General features: G+C 39.1%; 3 non-coding genes across 3 annotated transcripts; 1 reads left to right on the top strand and 2 right to left on the bottom strand.

Annotated features, from left to right (window-relative positions):
• Positions 1-1361: 1361 nt before the first annotated feature.
• LOC148573910 (small nucleolar RNA R71) lies at positions 1362-1465 on the bottom strand. Its single transcript, XR_015905823.1, has one exon. It is a non-coding gene; the product is annotated as a small nucleolar RNA R71 (small nucleolar RNA).
• Positions 1466-8824: 7359 nt separating this feature from the next.
• Positions 8825-8932, top strand: LOC148573909 (small nucleolar RNA R71). The gene has a single exon (XR_015905685.1). It is a non-coding gene; the product is annotated as a small nucleolar RNA R71 (small nucleolar RNA).
• Positions 8933-15915: 6983 nt separating this feature from the next.
• On the bottom strand, positions 15916-16019 carry LOC148573908 (small nucleolar RNA R71). The gene has a single exon (XR_015905822.1). It is a non-coding gene; the product is annotated as a small nucleolar RNA R71 (small nucleolar RNA).
• Positions 16020-20915: the final 4896 nt, after the last annotated feature.

Here is a 20915-nt window from a genome sequence, read left to right as displayed (position 1 = left end):
ACCTGGCTGCGCGTTTAACACCCAAGGAGGTAGCCAAATGGGTGTTAAACGCCAGAATGGATACCATTCTGGGCGTTTAACACCAGGACAACACAAGGGAGGTAAGTTAGTTTTTAATTCAAATTTTTTTCAAATTTTCATAATTTTTCAAAATCAAATCTTTTTCAATCATATCTTTTCCATTTTTCTTTCACTATTTTCGAAAATCCTCGCTAACAATTAATGATTTGATTCAAAAAAAATTTCAAGTCTGTTACTTTCTTGTTAAGAAAGGTTCAATATTTGAATTTTAAAATCATATCTTTTAAATTTCTTGTTAGCCAAGTCATTAATTTTAAAAAGAAATTCCTATCATATTTTCTCAATCATATCATTAATTCAAAAATTTATTTTTAAATCATTTTTCAATCATATCTTCTCAATCATATTTTCTCAACCACATCTTTTTCAAAATAATTTTCAATCATATCTTTTTGATTACTGATTTCAAAATCTTCTTCAAAATCACCTAACCACTCTCTCACTTTTAATTTTCGAAAAACCATCAACCACTTTTTCAAAATTCTTTTTAATTATTTTAAAATTTTTAGTTTTATTTAAAAATTTGTTTTCGAAAATTTTTCCCCCTCCTCACCTTCTTCTATTTAAGGACTAACATTCCTCCTCAATTAACAATTTGGACTCTCTCTCCTTCATCATATGTTCGAATTCTTATCTACCTACCTCATCCCTCTATTCCTGTTTTCCTCTGACACCTCAAGGAATCTCTATACCGTGACATAGAGGATTCCATACTTTCTTGTTCTCTTCTTTTTCTTTTGAGTAGGAACAAGGACCAAGGCATTATTGTTGAAGCTGATCCTGAACCTGAAAGGACCTTGAAAAGGAAGCTAAGAGAAGCTAAAGCACAACTCCCTGGAGAGGACCTAACAGAAATTTTCGAAAAAGAAGAAGACATGGCAGCCGAAAATAACAACAATGCTAACAATACAAGGAAGATGCTTGGTGATTTCATTGCACCCTCTCCTGACTTCTGTGGAAGGAGCATCTCAATTCCTGCAATTGGAGCGAACAACTTTGAGCTTAATCCTCAATTAGTTTCTCTAATGCGGCAGAATTGCAAGTATCATGGACTTCCATTGGAAGATTCTCATCAGTTTTTAGCTGAATTCTTACAAATCTGTGATACTGTTAAGACCCATGGGGTTGACCCTGAGGTCTACAGACTTATGCTTTTCCCCTTTGCTGTAAGAGACAGAGCTAGGACATGGTTGGACTCACAACTCAAAGAAAACCTGAACTCTTGGGAAAAGCTGGTCAATGCCTTCTTGGCAAAGTTCTTTCCACCTCAAAAATTGAGTAAGCTTAGAGTGAAAGTCCAAACCTTCAGACAGAAGGAAGGTGAATCCCTCTATGAAGCTTGGGAAAGATACAAGCAATTGATCAGAAGGTGTCCTTCTGGCATGCTTTCAGAATGGAGCATCATATGCATATTCTATGATGGTCTGTCTGAACTGTCCAAGATGTCATTGGACAACTCTGCTGGTGGATCTCTTCATCTGAAGAAGACACCTGAAGAAGCCTAGGAACTCATTGAAATGGTTGCAAATAACCAGTTCATGTACACTTCTGAAAGAAATCCTGTGAATAATGGGACAACTCAGAAGAAAGAAGTTCTTGAGATTGATACTCTGAATGCCATATTGGCTCAGAATAAAATATTGACTCAGCAAGTCAATATGATTTCTCAGAGTCTGACTGGAATGCAAGCTGCATCCAGCATTAATAAAGAAGCATCTTCTGAAGAAGAAGCTTATGATCCTGAGAACCCTGCAATGGAAGAGGTGAATTACATAGGAGAACCCTATGGAAACATCTATAATCCTTCATGGAGAAATCATCCAAATCTCTCATGGAAGGACCAACAGAAGCCTCAACAAGGCTTCAACAACAATAATGGTGGAAGAAATAGGTTTAGCAATAGCAAACCTTTTCCATCATCTTCTCAATAACAAACAGAGAACTCTGAGCAGAGTCATTCTGGCTTAGCAACCATAGTCTCTGATCTATCTAAGACCACACTAAGTTTCATGAATGAAACAAGATCCTCCATTAGAAATTTGGAGGCACAAGTGGGTCAGCTGAGTAAGAGAATTACTGAAACTCCTCCTAGCACTCTCCCAAGCAATACAGAAGAAAATCACAAGAGAGAGTGCAAGGCCATAACCATGACTAACATGGCCGAACCTGGAGAGAGTAAGGAGGACTTGATGCCCAGTGAGAAAAACTTCATGGGATGCTGGTGCACGAAATTGTGATGTCCAGGCTCAAACAATCCCTGGCAACGTGAGCAACTTGGTACGCGCAATCGTGATTACGCTTTGATTATGTAGAATTCATGGCTCTTTCTTTCCCTGGAAATGGCGCCAAGAGCATGGTGCCAATACCATGGTTCACAACTTCGATACAACTAACCAGCAAGTGCACTGGGTCGTCCAAGTAATACCTTACGTGAGTAAGGGTCGAATCCCACAGAGATTGTTGGTATGAAGCAAGCTATGGTCACCTTGTAAATCTCAGTCAGGCAGATATAAAGTGATAATGGTGTTTTCGAATATTATATAATAAAATAGGGATAGAGATACTTATGTAAATCATTGGTAGGAATTTCAGATAAGCGAATGGAGATGCTTTTTGTTCCTCTGAACCTCTGCTTTCCTGCTATCTTCATCCAATTAGTCTTACTCCTTTCCATGGCTGGCTTTATGTGATACATCACCACTTTCAATGGCTACTTTCGATCATCTCTCGGGAAAATGATCCAATGCCCTGTCACGGCACGGCTAATCGTCTGGAGGCATCACCCTTGTCAATGGCTTCATCTTATCCTCTCAGTGAATAATATACTCACGCACCCTGTCACGGCACGGCTATTCATCTGTCGGTTCTCGATCATGCTGGAATAGGATTTACTATCCTTTTGCGTCTGTCACTAACGCCCTGCAATCGCGAGTTTGGAGCTCGTCACAATCATTCATTCATTGAATCCTACTCGGAATACCACAGACAAGGTTTAGACTTTCCGGATTCTCTTGAATGCCGCCATCATTCTAGCTTACGCCACGAAGATTCTGGTTAGGAGATCTAAGAGATATTCATTCTAGCTTATTTCATGTAGAACAGAAGTGTTTGTCAGGAACGCGTTCATAAGGGAGAAGGATGATGAGCGTCACACATAATCATCACCTTCATCACGTTCTTGGGTGCGAATGGATATCTTAGAAGCGAAATAAGATGAATTGAATAGAAAACAGTAGTACTTTGCATTGATCTTTGAGGAACAGCAGAGCTCCACACCTTAATCTATGGAGTGTAGAAACTCTACCGTTGAAAATACATAAGTGAGAGGTCCAGGCATGGCCGAGATGGCCAGCCCCCTAAAACGTGATCTAAGATAGCATACAACTGATCAAAGATGCCTAATACAATAGTAAAAGGTCCCATTTATAATAAACTAGCTACTAGGGTTTACATGAGTAAGTAATTGATGCATAAATCCACTTCCTGGGCCCACTTGGTGTGTGTTTGGGCTGAGCCTGAGTGTTGCACGTGTAGAGGTCCTTCTTGGAGTTGAACGCCAGTTTTTGTGCCAGTTTGGGCGTTCAACTCTGGTTTTGGCTCCTTTTCTGGCGCTGGACGCCAGGTTTGGGTAGAAGGCTGGCGTTGAACGCCAGTTTACGTCGTCTATTCTTGGCCAAAGTATGGACTATTATATATTGCTGGAAAGCCCTGGATGTCTACTTTCCAAAGCAATTGGAAGCGAGCCATTTCGAATTCTGTAGCTCCAGAAAATCCTCTTTGAGTGCAGGGAGGTCAGAATCCAACAGCATCAGCAGTCCTTCTTCAACCTCTGAATCTGATTTTTGCTCAAGTCCCTCAATTTCAGCCAGAAAATACTTGAAATCACAGAAAAACACACAAACTCATAGTAAAGTCCAGAAATGTGAATTTTACATAAAAACTAATGAAAACATCCCTAAAATTAACTAGATCCTACTAAAAACATACTAAAAACAATGTCAAAAAGCGTATAAATTATCCGCTCATCACAACACCAAACTTAAATTGTTGCTTATCCCCAAGCAACTGAAAATAAAATAGGATAAAAAGAAGAGAATATACTATAAATTCCAAACTATCAATGAAACATAGCTTCAATCATATGAGCGGGACTTATAGCTTTTTGCCTCTTGAATAGTTTTGGCATCTCACTTTATCCATTGAGGTTCAGAATGATTGGCATCTATAGGAACTTCAGATTTCGAATAGTGTTATTGACTCTCCTAGTTCAGTATGATGATTCTTGAACACAGCTTCTTTATGAGTCTTGGCCGTGGCCCTAAGCACTTTGTTTTCCAGTATTACCACCGGATACATAAATGCCACACAGACACATAATTGGGTGAACCTTTTCAGATTGTGACTCAGCTTTGCTAAAGTCCCCAATTAGAGGTGTCCAGGGTTCTTAAGCACACTCTTTTTTTTGCTTTGGACCTTGACTTTAACCGCTCAGTCTCAAGTTTTCACTTGACACCTACACGCCACAAGCACATGGTTAGGGACAGCTTGGTTTAGCCGCTTAGACCAGGATTTTATTCCTTTAGGCCCTCCTATCCACTGATGCTCAAAGCCTTGGGATCCTTTTTATTGCCCTTGCCTTTTGGTTTTAAGGGTTATTGGCTTTTTCTGCTTGCTTTTTCTTTTTCTTTCTATTTTTTTTCGCTTTTTTTTTTCTGCAAGCTTTGTTCTTTGCTGCTTTTTCTTGCTTCAAGAATCATTTTTATGATTTTTCAGATTATCAAATAACATGTCTCCTAGTCATCATTCTTTCAAGAGCCAACATATTTAACATTCTTAAATAACAACTTCAAAAGACATATGCACTGTTCAAGCATACATTCAGAAAACAAGAAGCATTGTCACCACATCAATATAATTAAGCTAAGTTCAAGGATAAATTCGAAACTCATGTACTTCTTGTTCTTTTGAATTAAAACATTCTTCATTTAAGAGAGGTGATGGATTCATAGGACATTCATAACTTTAAGACATAGTTACTACTACTAATGATCATGTAATGAAGACACAAACACAGATAAGTACATGACATAGAAAACGAAAAAACAGAAGAAGTAAGAGCAAGGAATGAATCCACCTTAGTGATGGTGGCGTTTCCTTCTTGAGGAACCAATGATGTCCTTGAGCTCTTCTATGTCTCTTCCTTGTCTTTGTTGCTCCTCCCTCATTGCTTTTTGATCTTCTCTTATTTCATGAAGTATGATGGAGTGCTCTTGATGTTCCACCCTTAGTTGTCCCATATTGGAACTCAATTCTCCTAGGGAGGTGTTGATTTGCTCCCAATAGTTTTGTGGAGGAAAGTGCATTTGAGGCATCTCCGGGATCTCATGGTGATGAGCTTCGTGCGCCTCTTGAGCTCCATGATTGGGCTCTCTTGCTTGCTCCATCTTTTTCTTAGTGATGGGCTTGTCCTCTTTAATGAGGACATCTCCCTCTATGAATGCTCCAGCTGAGTAACATAGATAGCAAATGAGGTGAGGGAAGGCTAACCTTGCCATAGTGGAGGACTTGTCAGCCACCTTGTAGAGTTCTTGAGGTATAATCTCATGAACTTCCACCTCTTCTCCAATCATGATGCTATGGATCATGATGGCCCGGTCTATAGTAACGTCAGACCGGTTGCTAGTGGGAATGATTGAGCATTGAGTGAACTCCAACCATCCTCTAGCTACAGGCTTGAGGTCCAATCTTCTTAGTTGAACCGGCTTGCTTTTGGAGTCAACCTTCCATTGAGCTCCTTCTACACATATGTCCATAAGGACTTGGTCCAACCTTTGATCAAAGTTGACTCTCCTTGTGTAGGGGCGTGCGTTCTCTTCCATGTTTGGCAAGTTGAACGCCAACCTCACATTTTCCGGACTAAAATCTAAGTATTTCCCCCGAACCATTGTAACATAGTTCTTTGGATTCGGGTTCCTACTTTGATCATGGTTCTTGGTGATCCATGCATTAGCATAGAACTCTTGAACCATTAGGATGCCGACTTGTTGGATGGGATTTGTTAGAACTTCCCAACCTCTTCTTTGAATTTCATGTCGGATCTCTGGATACTCATTTCTTTTGAGTTTGAAAGGGACCTCAGGGTTCACCTTCTTCTTGGCCACAACATCATAGAAGTGGTCTTGATGGGCTTTGGAGATGAACCTTTCCATCTCGCATGACTCGGATGTGGAAGCTTTTGTCTTCCCTTTCCCCTTTCTAGAGGATTCCCCGGTCTTAGGTGCCATCAATGGTAATGGAAAAACAAAAAGCTTATGCTTTTACCACACCAAACTTAGAATATTGCTCGCCCTCGAGCAATAAACAAAAGAATAGGAGAAGAAGAAGAAGAAATATGGAGGAGATGGATGGGAGGGTGTATTCGGCCATATGGGTGGGATTGGGTGGGAGAGAGATGTTGAATTTTGAAGGTAGTGGGTGTATGGATGTGAGTGGTCAATGGAAAACAGAAGGGATGATCATGAATGGAAAGAGAGATGATGAGGTAGGTGGGGATCCTGTGGGGTCCACAGATCCTGAGATGATCCTGTGGGGTCCACAGATCCTGAGATGATCCTGTGGTATCAAGGCATTTACATCCCTGCACCAATTTAGGCATGTAAAATGCCCTTGCGCACAACTCTGGGCGTTCAGCGCCAGGTTGGTGGCCATTTTGGGCGTTCAACGCCCATTTGTGTGCCATTTCTGGCGTTGAACGCCAGAACCATGCCTGTTCTGGCGTTCAGCGCCCAGAAGCTGCCCATTTTGGGTGTTCAGCGCCAGAACCATGCTTTGTTCTGGCGCTGAACACCAGACAGATGCTCCTCCAGGGTGTGATTTTTCTTCTGCTGTTTTTGATTCCGTTTTCAATTTTTTATATTTATTTTGTGACTCCATATGATCATGATCCTAAGAAAACATGAAAAACAAGAATAATAGAGTTAGATAAATAAACATTGGGTTGCCTCCCTACAAGCACTTTTTTAATGTCAATAGCTTGACAGTGGGCTCTCATGGAGCCTCACAGATGTTCAGAGCATTGTTGAGACTCTCCAACACCAAACTTAGAGTTTGGATATGGGAGTTCAACACCAAACTTAGAGTTTGGTTGTGGCCTCCCAACACCAAACTTAGAGTTTGACTGTGGGGGCTTGGGTTGACTCTGCTTTGAGAGAAGCTTTTCATGCTTCCTCTCCATGGTTGTAGAGGGAGATCCTTGAGTTTTAAACACAAGGGAGTCCTCATTCCATTGAAGGACTAGTTCACCTCTGTCAACATCAATCACAGCTCTTGCTGTGGCCAGGAAAGGTCTTCCTAGGATGATGGATTCATCCTTTTCCTTTCCAGTATCCAGGACTATGAAATCAGCAGGGATGTAAAGGCCTTCAACCTTTACTAATACGTCCTCTACTTGTCCATATGCCTGTTTTCTCGAATTGTCTGCCATCTCTAGTGAGATTTTAGCAGCTTGCACCCCATAGATTCCCAGTTTCTCTATTACAGAGAGGGACATGAGGTTTATTCCTGAACCAAGGTCACACAGAGCCTTAAAGATCATGGTGCCTATGGTACAAGGTATTATGAACTTCCCAGGATCCTGTCTCTTCTGAGGCAATGTCAGTTGATCCAGATCACTTAGTTCATTGATGAACAAGGGAGGTTCAACTTCCCAAGTATCAATGCCAAATAATTTGGCATTTAGCTTCATGATTGCACCAAGAAACAGGGCAGTTTGCTCTTCAGTAACATCCTCATTCTCTTCAGAAGAGGAATACTCATCAGAGCTCATGAAGGGCATAAGGAGGTTCAATGGAATCTCTATGGTCTCTAGATGAGCCTCAGAGTCCCTTGGTTCCTTAGAGGGAAGCTCTTTATTGATCACTGGACATCCCAGGAGGTCTTCCTCACTGGGATTCACGTCCTCCACTCCCTCATTGGGTTCGGCCATTTTGCTTATGTCAATGGTCTTGCACTCTCCTTTTGGATTCTCTTCTGTATTGCTTGGGAGAGTACTGGGAGGGATTTCAGTGATCCTTTTACTCAGCTGGCCCACTTGTGCTTCCAAATTTCTAATGGAAGACCTTGTTTCATTCATGAAAGTTACAGTGGCCTTAGACAGATCAGAGACTAAGTTTGCCAAATTAGAAGTGTTTTGTTCAGAGTTCTCTGTCTGTTGCTGAGTGGATGATGGAAAAGGTTTATTATTGTTAAACCTGTTTCTTCCACCATTATTAAAGCCTTGTTGAGGCTTTTGATCCTTCCATGAGAAATTTGGATGATTTCTCCATGATGAGTTATAGGTGTTTCCATAAGGTTCACCTAAGTAATTCACCTCTACTATTGCAGGGTTCTCAGGATCATAAGCTTCTTCTTTATAAGAAGCCTCTTGAGTACTGTTGGATGCAGCTTGCATTCCATGCAGAATCTGAGAGATCATATTGACTTGCTGAGCCAATATTTTATTCTGAGCCAATATGGCATTCAGAGTATCAACTTCAAGAACTCCCTTCTTCATAGGCGTCCCATTACTCACAGGATTCCTTTCAGAAGTGTACATGAACTGGTTATTAGCAACCATGTCAACGAGTTCTTGAGCTTCTGCAGGCGTTTTCTTTAGGTGAATGGATCCACCTGCAGAAGTGTCCAGTGACATTTTTGATAGCTCAGATAAACCATCATAGAATATATCCAGGATGGTCCATTCTGAAAGCATGTCAGAAGGACACTTTTTGGTCAACTGTTTGTATCTTTCCCAAGCTTCATAGAGGGATTCACCTTCTTTCTGTCTGAAGGTTTGAACATCAGCTCTAAGCTTGCTCAGCTTTTGAGGAGGAAAGTACTTGGCTAAGAAAGCCGTGACCAGCTTATCCCAAGAGTTCAGGCTGTCTTTGGGTTGAGAATCCAACCATATTCTAGCTCTGTCTCTTATAGCAAAAGGGAAAAGCATAAGCCTGTAGACTTCAGGATCTACTCCATTAGTCTTAACAGTATCACATATCTGCAAGAATTCAGTTAAGAACTGAAAAGGATCTTCAGATGGAAGTCCATGAAACTTGCAGTTCTGCTGCATTAGAGAAACTAACTGAGGTTTCAGCTCAAAGTTGTTTGCTCCAATGGCAGGAATGGAGATGCTTCTTCCATGTAAATTGGAATTAGGTGCAGTGAAGTCACCAAGCATTCTCCTTGCATTGTTGTTGGGTTCGGCTGCCATCTCCTTTACTTGTTCGAAATTTTCAATCAAGTTGTCTCTGGATTGTTGTAATTTAGCTTCTCTTAATTTTCTCTTCAGAGTCCTTTCAGGTTCTGGATCAGCTTCAACAAGAATGCCTTTTTCTCTGTCCCTGCTCATAAGAAAGAGGAGAGAAAAAGAAAAGAAGAGGAATCCTCTATGTCACAGTAAAGAGGTTCCTTATTGTTAGTAGAAGAAAAGAAGAAGAAATTCGAACACAGATAGAAGAGGGGGTTCGAATTTGGTGATGATGTGAGGAAGAGATGTTAGTAGATGAATAAATAGAATAAGATGGGGGAGGGATAATTTTCGAAAATAATTTTTGAAAAAGAGTTAGTGATTTTCGAAAATAGTTTTTTTGAAAAATGTTAGTAATTTTTCGAAAAAAATTTTTAAAATTAAAAATAAAAATAAGAATAATTAGTTAATTAAAAAGAAATTTTTGAAAAAGAGGGAAGATATTTTCGAAAATTAGAGAGAGAGAGTTAGTTAGGTAGTTTTGAAAAAGTTAAGAAACAAACAAAAAGTTAGTTAGTTAGTTGAAACAAATTTTGAAAAGATAAGAAGTTAGGAAGTTAGAAAAGATATTTTGAAATCAAATTTTGAAAAAGATAAGATAAGAAGATATTTTTGAAAAGATATGATAGAAATTAGTTTTTGAAAAAGATTTGATTTTTAAAATCACAATTAATGACTTGATTCACAAGAAATCACAAGATATGATTCTAGAACTTAAAGTTTGAATCTTTCTTAACAAGTAAGTAACAAACTTTGAAATTTTTTAATCAAAACATTAATTGTTATTGTTATTTTCGAAAATTTGATATAAAAATAAGAAAAATATTTTTGAAAAATATTTTTGGAATTTTCGAAAATAACCAAAAATTTTGAAAAAGATTTGATTTTTGAAAAAGATTTTGAAAAAGATAAGATTTTCAAATTGAAAATTTGATTTGACTCATAAGAAACAACTTGATTTTAAAAATTTTTGAAAAAGTCAATCCAAATTTTCGAATGATGAGAGAAAAAGGGAAAGATATTTTTTTTATTTTTAAATTTTTATGATGCAAGAGAAAAACACTAAAAAGATGCAATGCATGAAATTTTTAGATCAAAACAATGAATGCATGCAAGAATGCTATGAATGTCAAGATGAACACCAAGAACACTTTGAATGCCAAGATGAACATCATAGACACAATTTTGAAAAACTTTTAATGCAAAGAAAACATGCAGGACACCAAACTTAGAATTCTTTGATGCTTAGACACTAAGAATTCAAGAATGCATATGAAAAACAATAAAAGACACAAAACAAAAAATCATCAAGATCAAACAAGAAGACTTACCAAGAACAACTTGAAGATCATGAAGAACACTATGAATGCATGAGAATTTTCGAAAAATACAAGATGCACATGCAATTGACACCAAACTTATAATATGACTCAAGACTCAAACAAGAAACAAAAAAATATTTTTTTTTATTTTTATGATTTTCTAATTTTTTTGTCTTTTTTTTTTCGAAAATTATATGAAAAAGGAAAATAAGGATTCCAAAGATTTTTAATATGAATTCCAGGAATCTTGCATTCTTAGTCTAAAGCTTCAGTCCAGGAATTAGACATGGCTTACTAGCCAGCCAAGCTTTCAATGAAAGCTCCAGTCCAAAACACTAGACATGGCCAATGGCCAGCCAAGCTTTAGCATGTAACACCAGAGTATATTGCTCTTGATAACAAATTGCTGCTCATCATTTATCAAGTATGTAACTTACCTCTGATGGTTTGGAAGCCTCAGTCCAAAAGAATTTAGACATGGCTTTACAGCCAGCCAGGCTTCACATGCTTCATGAAACACTAGAATTCATTCTTAAAAATCTTGAATAAAATTTTTGAAAACATTTTTATTTTTTTCGAAAACAGATGAGAGATTTTTGAAAATATTTTTGAAAGATTTTTGAAAACAAAACGAAAAGAAAATTACCTAATCTGAGCAACAAGATGAACCGTCAGTTGTCCAAACTCGAACAATCCCCGGCAACGGCGCCAAAAACTTGGTGCTGTTGCCGGATCAACTTGGCGTTGTAGTTGCACGTAATTGCTATTAGAACAATCCCCGGCAACGGTGCCAAAAACTTGGTGCACGAAATTGTGATGTCCAGGCTCAAACAATCCCTGGCAACGTGAGCAACTTGGTACGCGCAATCGTGATTACGCTTTGATTATGTAGAATTCATGGCTCTTTCTTTCCCTGGCAATGGCGCCAAGAGCATGGTGCCAATACCATGGTTCACAACTTCGATACAACTAACCAGCAAGTGCACTGAGTCGTCCAAGTAATACCTTACGTGAGTAAGGGTCGAATCCCACGGAGATTGTTGGTATGAAGCAAGCTATGGTCACCTTGTAAATCTCAGTCAGGCAGATATAAAGTGATAATGGTGTTTTCGAATATTATATAATAAAATAGGGATAGAGATACTTATGTAAATCATTGGTAGGAATTTCAGATAAGCGAATGGAGATGCTTTTCGTTCCTCTGAACCTCTGCTTTCCTGCTATCTTCATCCAATTAGTCTTACTCCTTTCCATGGCTGACTTTATGTGATACATCACCACTGTCAATGGCTATTTTCGGTTATCTCTCGGGAAAAAGATCCAATGCCCTGTCACGGCACGGCTAATCGTCTGGAGGCATCACCCTTGTCAATGGCTTCATCTTATCCTCTCAGTGAATAATATGCTCACGCACCCTGTCACGGCACGGCTATTCATCTGTCGGTTCTCGATCATGCTGGAATAGGATTTACTATCCTTTTGTTGGTTACTGATGCAAAGTACTACTTGTGGGATGAACTATATCTCTTTAAGAGGTGTGCAGACGGAATGATCCGTAGATGCGTGCCTAGAGAAGAGGCACAGAAAATCCTATGGAATTGCCATGGATCACAATATGGAGGACATTTTGGAGGTGAGCGATGATGAGCGAATAATTTATACCCTTTTTGGCATTGTTTTTACATGGTTTTTAGTATGTTTTAGTTACGTTTTATTATATTTTTATTATTTTTTATTATGCCAGTTTTTAGTGTGTTTTTCTGTGATTTCAGGTACTTTCTGGCTGAAATTGAGGGACCTGAGCAAAAATCTGATTCAGAGGCTGAAAAAGGACTGCAGATGCTGTTGGATTCTGACCTCCTTGCACTCAAAGTGGATTTTCTTGAGCTATAAATACCCAATTGACGCGCTCTCAAATGCGTTGGAAAGTAGACATCCTGGGCTTTCCAGCAATATATAATAGTTCATACTTTACCCGAGATTTGATGGCCCAAACTGGAATTCAAAGTCAACCTAAAACTTTTTGGCGTAAAACGCCCAAACTGGCACCAAAGCTGGAGTTTAACTCCAAGAAAACCCAAAGCACGAAAAAGCTTCAATGCTCAGCCCAAGCACACACCAAGTAGGCCCCGGAAGTGGATTTCTGCATCATTTACTTCTTTCTGTAAACCCTAGGCTACTAGTTCATTATAAATAAGACCTTTCACTATTGTATTTTCATCCTTTGATCATCTTTTGATCTTTTAATCATCTTTTAGAGAGCTTCATTTCATATTTGGGAGGCTGGCCATTCGGCCATGCCTAGACCTTGTTCTTATATATTTTCAATGGTGGAGTTTCTACACCCCATAGATTAAGGTGTGGAGCTCTGTTGTTCTTCATGAATTAATGCAATTACTACTGTTCTTCTATTCAATTCACGCCTACTTCTACTCCAAGATATACTCTCGTACTTCAACCTGATGAATGTGATGATCCGCGACACTCATCATCATTCTCACCTATGATCGCGTGCCTGATAACCACTTTCGTTCTATCTGCACTAGCTGGAGTGTGTCTCTCTTAGCCTCTTGGTTCACGACGCATGGTTGCCTATCCTGACAACAGAGCCCTCCATTCCGTGAGATCAGAGTCTTCGTGGTATAAGCTAGAATCAATTGGCAGCATTCTTGAGATCTGAAAAGTCTAAACCTTGTCTGCGGTATTCCGAGTAGGATTTGGGATAGGATGACTATGACGAGCTTCAAACTCGCGAGTGTTGGGCGTAGTGACAGACGCAAAAGGATCAATGGATCCTATTCCAACATGAGTGAGAACCGATAGATGATTAGCCCTACGTAACCCGTAGCCGGACCATTTTCACTGAGAGGACAGATGGTAGTCATTGACAACGGTGATCCCCCAAGATACAGCTTGCCATGGAAGGGAGTATGCATGATTGGATGAAGGCAATAAGAAATCAGAGGTTCAGAAGCAACAAGCATCTCCATACGCTTATTTGAAATCCTACCAATGAATTACATAAGTATTTCTATCTTATTTTCTGTTTTAATTATATTTTAATTATCAAAATCTCAAAACCATTTGAATTCGCCTGACTGAGATTTACAAGGATGACCATAGCTTGCTTCAAGCCGACAATCTCCATGGGATCGACCCTTACTCACGTAAGGTATTACTTGGACGACCCAGTGCACTTGCTGGTTAGTTGTGTGGAATTGCGAAAGAGTGATTGTAATTTCGTGCACCAAGTTTTTGGTGCCGTTGCCGGGGTTTGTTCGAGTTTGGACAACTGACGATTCATCTTGTTGCTCAGATTAGGTAATTTTATTTTATTTCTAAGCTTTCTTTTTTCGAAAAATTCAAAAAAAAATATTTTATAAAACCATGAAAACAAAAAACAATTTGTGTTTCTTGTTTGAGTCTAATGTCACATTTTAAGTTTGGTGTCTTGCATATTTTTAATTTTCTTGCATTTTTCTAAAATATATGCATTATGTTCTTCATTGATCTTCAAGTTGTTCTTGATGATTTTATTGGGTCAGATCTTTAAATTCTCTTGTTTTGTGTCTTTTGTTGTTTCTCATGTCCATTCTCAATTTGTTAGTGTCTCTAATATGAAAATTTTTTCAACGTGTTCTTGCATGAATTGTTTATTTGATCTTACTTTTTCATGATTAGTTTCATTTTATTATTGTTCTCTCTCATCATTAAAAATTCAAAAAATCTTCAAAATTATGTCTGTTCAAGTCAATAATACAAAGAATTGAAGATTCAGAACATACAGCAGAGGAATCCCAGAGAAAAAGCTGGGCGTTCAAAACGCCCAGTGAAGAAGGAATTTTGGCGTTTAAATGCCAGCCAGGGTACCTGGCTGCGCGTTTAACACCCAAGGAGGTAGCCAAATGGGTGTTAAACGCCAGAATGGATACCATTCTGGGCGTTTAACACCAGGACAACACAAGGGAGGTAAGTTAGTTTTTAATTCAAATTTTTTTCAAATTTTCATAATTTTTCAAAATCAAATCTTTTTCAATCATATCTTTTCCATTTTTCTTTCACTATTTTCGAAAATCCTCGCTAACAATTAATGATTTGATTCAAAAAAAATTTCAAGTCTGTTACTTTCTTGTTAAGAAAGGTTCAATATTTGAATTTTAAAATCATATCTTTTAAATTTCTTGTTAGCCAAGTCATTAATTTTAAAAAGAAATTCCTATCATATTTTCTCAATCATATCATTAATTCAAAAATTTATTTTTAAATCATTTTTCAATCATATCTTCTCAATCATATTTTCTCAACCACATCTTTTTCAAAATAATTTTCAATCATATCTTTTTGATTACTGATTTCAAAATCTTCTTCAAAATCACCTAACCACTCTCTCACTTTTAATTTTCGAAAAACCATCAACCACTTTTTCAAAATTCTTTTTAATTATTTTAAAATTTTTAGTTTTATTTAAAAATTTGTTTTCGAAAATTTTTCCCCCTCCTCACCTTCTTCTATTTAAGGACTAACATTCCTCCTCAATTAACAATTTGGACTCTCTCTCCTTCATCATATGTTCGAATTCTTATCTACCTACCTCATCCCTCTATTCCTGTTTTCCTCTGACACCTCAAGGAATCTCTATACTGTGACATAGAGGATTCCATACTTTCTTGTTCTCTTCTTTTTCTTTTGAGTAGGAACAAGGACCAAGGCATTATTGTTGAAGCTGATCCTGAACCTGAAAGGACCTTGAAAAGGAAGCTAAGAGAAGCTAAAGCACAACTCCCTGGAGAGGACCTAACAGAAATTTTCGAAAAAGAAGAAGACATGGCAGCCGAAAATAACAACAATGCTAACAATACAAGGAAGATGCTTGGTGATTTCATTGCACCCTCTCCTGACTTCTGTGGAAGGAGCATCTCAATTCCTGCAATTGGAGCGAACAACTTTGAGCTTAATCCTCAATTAGTTTCTCTAATGCGGCAGAATTGCAAGTATCATGGACTTCCATTGGAAGATTCTCATCAGTTTTTAGCTGAATTCTTACAAATCTGTGATACTGTTAAGACCCATGGGGTTGACCCTGAGGTCTACAGACTTATGCTTTTCCCCTTTGCTGTAAGAGACAGAGCTAGGACATGGTTGGACTCACAACTCAAAGAAAACCAGAACTCTTGGGAAAAGCTGGTCAATGCCTTCTTGGCAAAGTTCTTTCCACCTCAAAAATTGAGTAAGCTTAGAGTGAAAGTCCAAACCTTCAGACAGAAGGAAGGTGAATCCCTCTATGAAGCTTGGGAAAGATACAAGCAATTGATCAGAAGGTGTCCTTCTGGCATGCTTTCAGAATGGAGCATCATATGCATATTCTATGATGGTCTGTCTGAACTGTCCAAGATGTCATTGGACAACTCTGCTGGTGGATCTCTTCATCTGAAGAAGACACCTGAAGAAGCCTAGGAACTCATTGAAATGGTTGCAAATAACCAGTTCATGTACACTTCTGAAAGAAATCCTGTGAATAATGGGACAACTCAGAAGAAAGAAGTTCTTGAGATTGATACTCTGAATGCCATATTGGCTCAGAATAAAATATTGACTCAGCAAGTCAATATGATTTCTCAGAGTCTGACTGGAATGCAAGCTGCATCCAGCATTAATAAAGAAGCATCTTCTGAAGAAGAAGCTTATGATCCTGAGAACCCTGCAATGGAAGAGGTGAATTACATAGGAGAACCCTATGGAAACACCTATAATCCTTCATGGAGAAATCATCCAAATCTCTCATGGAAGGACCAACAGAAGCCTCAACAAGGCTTCAACAACAATAATGGTGGAAGAAATAGGTTTAGCAATAGCAAACCTTTTCCATCATCTTCTCAATAACAAACAGAGAACTCTGAGCAGAGTCATTCTGGCTTAGCAACCATAGTCTCTGATCTATCTAAGACCACACTAAGTTTCATGAATGAAACAAGATCCTCCATTAGAAATTTGGAGGCACAAGTGGGTCAGCTGAGTAAGAGAATTACTGAAACTCCTCCTAGCACTCTCCCAAGCAATACAGAAGAAAATCACAAGAGAGAGTGCAAGGCCATAACCATGACTAACATGGCCGAACCTGGAGAGAGTAAGGAGGACTTGATGCCCAGTGAGAAAAACTTCATGGGATGCTGGTGCACGAAATTGTGATGTCCAGGCTCAAACAATCCCTGGCAACGTGAGCAACTTGGTACGCGTAATCGTGATTACGCTTTGATTATGTAGAATTCATGGCTCTTTCTTTCCCTGGAAATGGCGCCAAGAGCATGGTGCCAATACCATGGTTCACAACTTCGATACAACTAACCAGCAAGTGCACTGGGTCGTCCAAGTAATACCTTACGTGAGTAAGGGTCGAATCCCACAGAGATTGTTGGTATGAAGCAAGCTATGGTCACCTTGTAAATCTCAGTCAGGCAGATATAAAGTGATAATGGTGTTTTCGAATATTATATAATAAAATAGGGATAGAGATACTTATGTAAATCATTGGTAGGAATTTCAGATAAGCGAATGGAGATGCTTTTTGTTCCTCTGAACCTCTGCTTTCCTGCTATCTTCATCCAATTAGTCTTACTCCTTTCCATGGCTGGCTTTATGTGATACATCACCACTTTCAATGGCTACTTTCGATCATCTCTCGGGAAAATGATCCAATGCCCTGTCACGGCACGGCTAATCGTCTGGAGGCATCACCCTTGTCAATGGCTTCATCTTATCCTCTCAGTGAATAATATACTCACGCACCCTGTCACGGCACGGCTATTCATCTGTCGGTTCTCGATCATGCTGGAATAGGATTTACTATCCTTTTGCGTCTGTCACTAACGCCCTGCAATCGCGAGTTTGGAGCTCGTCACAGTCATTCATTCATTGAATCCTACTCGGAATACCACAGACAAGGTTTAGACTTTCCGGATTCTCTTGAATGCCGCCATCATTCTAGCTTACGCCACGAAGATTCTGGTTAGGAGATCTAAGAGATATTCATTCTAGCTTATTTCATGTAGAACAGAAGTGTTTGTCAGGAACGCGTTCATAAGGGAGAAGGATGATGAGCGTCACACATAATCATCACCTTCATCACGTTCTTGGGTGCGAATGGATATCATAGAAGCGAAATAAGATGAATTGAATAGAAAACAGTAGTACTTTGCATTGATCTTTGAGGAACAGCAGAGCTCCACACCTTAATCTATGGAGTGTAGAAACTCTACCGTTGAAAATACATAAGTGAGAGGTCCAGGCATGGCCGAGATGGCCAGCCCCCTAAAACGTGATCTAAGATAGCATACAACTGATCAAAGATGCCTAATACAATAGTAAAAGGTCCTATTTATAATAAACTAGCTACTAGGGTTTACATGAGTAAGTAATTGATGCATAAATCCACTTCCTGGGCCCACTTGGTGTGTGTTTGGGCTGAGCCTGAGTGTTGCACGTGTAGAGGTCCTTCTTGGAGTTGAACGCCAGTTTTTGTGCCAGTTTGGGCGTTCAACTCTGGTTTTGGCTCCTTTTCTGGCGCTGGACGCCAGGTTTGGGTAGAAGGCTGGCGTTGAACGCCAGTTTACGTCGTCTATTCTTGGCCAAAGTATGGACTATTATATATTGCTGGAAAGCCCTGGATGTCTACTTTCCAAAGCAATTGGAAGCGAGCCATTTCGAATTCTGTAGCTCCAGAAAATCCTCTTTGAGTGCAGGGAGGTCAGAATCCAACAGCATCAGCAATCCTTCTTCAACCTCTGAATCTGATTTTTGCTCAAGTCCCTCAATTTCAGCCAGAAAATACTTGAAATCACAGAAAAACACACAAACTCATAGTAAAGTCCAGAAATGTGAATTTTACATAAAAACTAATGAAAACATCCCTAAAATTAACTAGATCCTACTAAAAACATACTAAAAACAATGTCAAAAAGCGTATAAATTATCCGCTCATCACAACACCAAACTTAAATTGTTGCTTATCCCCAAGCAACTGAAAATAAAATAGGATAAAAAGAAGAGAATATACTATAAATTCCAAACTATCAATGAAACATAGCTTCAATCATATGAGCGGGACTTATAGCTTTTTGCCTCTTGAATAGTTTTGGCATCTCACTTTATCCATTGAGGTTCAGAATGATTGGCATCTATAGGAACTTCAGATTTCGAATAGTGTTATTGACTCTCCTAGTTCAGTATGATGATTCTTGAACACAGCTTCTTTATGAGTCTTGGCCGTGGCCCTAAGCACTTTGTTTTCCAGTATTACCACCGGATACATAAATGCCACACAGACACATAATTGGGTGAACCTTTTCAGATTGTGACTCAGCTTTGCTAAAGTCCCCAATTAGAGGTGTCCAGGGTTCTTAAGCACACTCTTTTTTTTGCTTTGGACCTTGACTTTAACCGCTCAGTCTCAAGTTTTCACTTGACACCTACACGCCACAAGCACATGGTTAGGGACAGCTTGGTTTAGCCGCTTAGACCAGGATTTTATTCCTTTAGGCCCTCCTATCCACTGATGCTCAAAGCCTTGGGATCCTTTTTATTTGCCCTTGCCTTTTGGTTTTAAGGGTTATTGGCTTTTTCTGCTTGCTTTTTCTTTTTCTTTCTATTTTTTTTCGCTTTTTTTTTTCTGCAAGCTTTGTTCTTTGCTGCTTTTTCTTGCTTCAAGAATCATTTTTATGATTTTTCAGATTATCAAATAACATGTCTCCTAGTCATCATTCTTTCAAGAGCCAACATATTTAACATTCTTAAATAACAACTTCAAAAGACATATGCACTGTTCAAGCATACATTCAGAAAACAAGAAGCATTGTCACCACATCAATATAATTAAGCTAAGTTCAAGGATAAATTCGAAACTCATGTACTTCTTGTTCTTTTGAATTAAAACATTCTTCATTTAAGAGAGGTGATGGATTCATAGGACATTCATAACTTTAAGACATAGTTACTACTACTAATGATCATGTAATGAAGACACAAACACAGATAAGTACATGACATAGAAAACGAAAAAACAGAAGAAGTAAGAGCAAGGAATGAATCCACCTTAGTGATGGTGGCGTTTCCTTCTTGAGGAACCAATGATGTCCTTGAGCTCTTCTATGTCTCTTCCTTGTCTTTGTTGCTCCTCCCTCATTGCTTTTTGATCTTCTCTTATTTCATGAAGTATGATGGAGTGCTCTTGATGTTCCACCCTTAGTTGTCCCATATTGGAACTCAATTCTCCTAGGGAGGTGTTGATTTGCTCCCAATAGTTTTGTGGAGGAAAGTGCATTTGAGGCATCTCCGGGATCTCATGGTGATGAGCTTCGTGCGCCTCTTGAGCTCCATGATTGGGCTCTCTTGCTTGCTCCATCTTTTTCTTAGTGATGGGCTTGTCCTCTTTAATGAGGACATCTCCCTCTATGAATGCTCCAGCTGAGTAACATAGATGGCAAATGAAGTGAGGGAAGGCTAACCTTGCCATAGTGGAGGACTTGTCAGCCACCTTGTAGAGTTCTTGAGGTATAATCTCATGAACTTCCACCTCTTCTCCAATCATGATGCTATGGATCATGATGGCCCGGTCTATAGTAACTTCAGACCGGTTGCTAGTGGGAATGATTGAGCATTGAGTGAACTCCAACCATCCTCTAGCTACAGGCTTGAGGTCCAATCTTCTTAGTTGAACCGGCTTGCTTTTGGAGTCAACCTTCCATTGAGCTCCTTCTACACATATGTCCATAAGGACTTGGTCCAACCTTTGATCAAAGTTGACTCTCCTTGTGTAGGGGCGTGCGTTCTCTTCCATGTTTGGCAAGTTGAACGCCAACCTCACATTTTCCGGACTAAAATCTAAGTATTTCCCCCGAACCATTGTAACATAGTTCTTTGGATTCGGGTTCCTACTTTGATCATGGTTCTTGGTGATCCATGCATTAGCATAGAACTCTTGAACCATTAGGATGCCGACTTGTTGGATGGGATTTGTTAGAACTTCCCAACCTCTTCTTTGAATTTCATGTCGGATCTCTGGATACTCATTTCTTTTGAGTTTGAAAGGGACCTCAGGGTTCACCTTCTTCTTGGCCACAACATCATAGAAGTGGTCTTGATGGGCTTTGGAGATGAACCTTTCCATCTCGCATGACTCGGATGTGGAAGCTTTTGTCTTCCCTTTCCCCTTTCTAGAGGATTCCCCGGTCTTAGGT

Source organism: Arachis ipaensis, chromosome B2 (genome assembly GCF_059453495.1).
Source record: "Arachis ipaensis isolate K30076 ecotype BB chromosome B2, ASM5945349v1, whole genome shotgun sequence".
NCBI classification, from domain to species: domain Eukaryota; kingdom Viridiplantae; phylum Streptophyta; class Magnoliopsida; order Fabales; family Fabaceae; genus Arachis; species Arachis ipaensis.
This window is presented reverse-complemented; position numbering and strand designations above follow the sequence as displayed.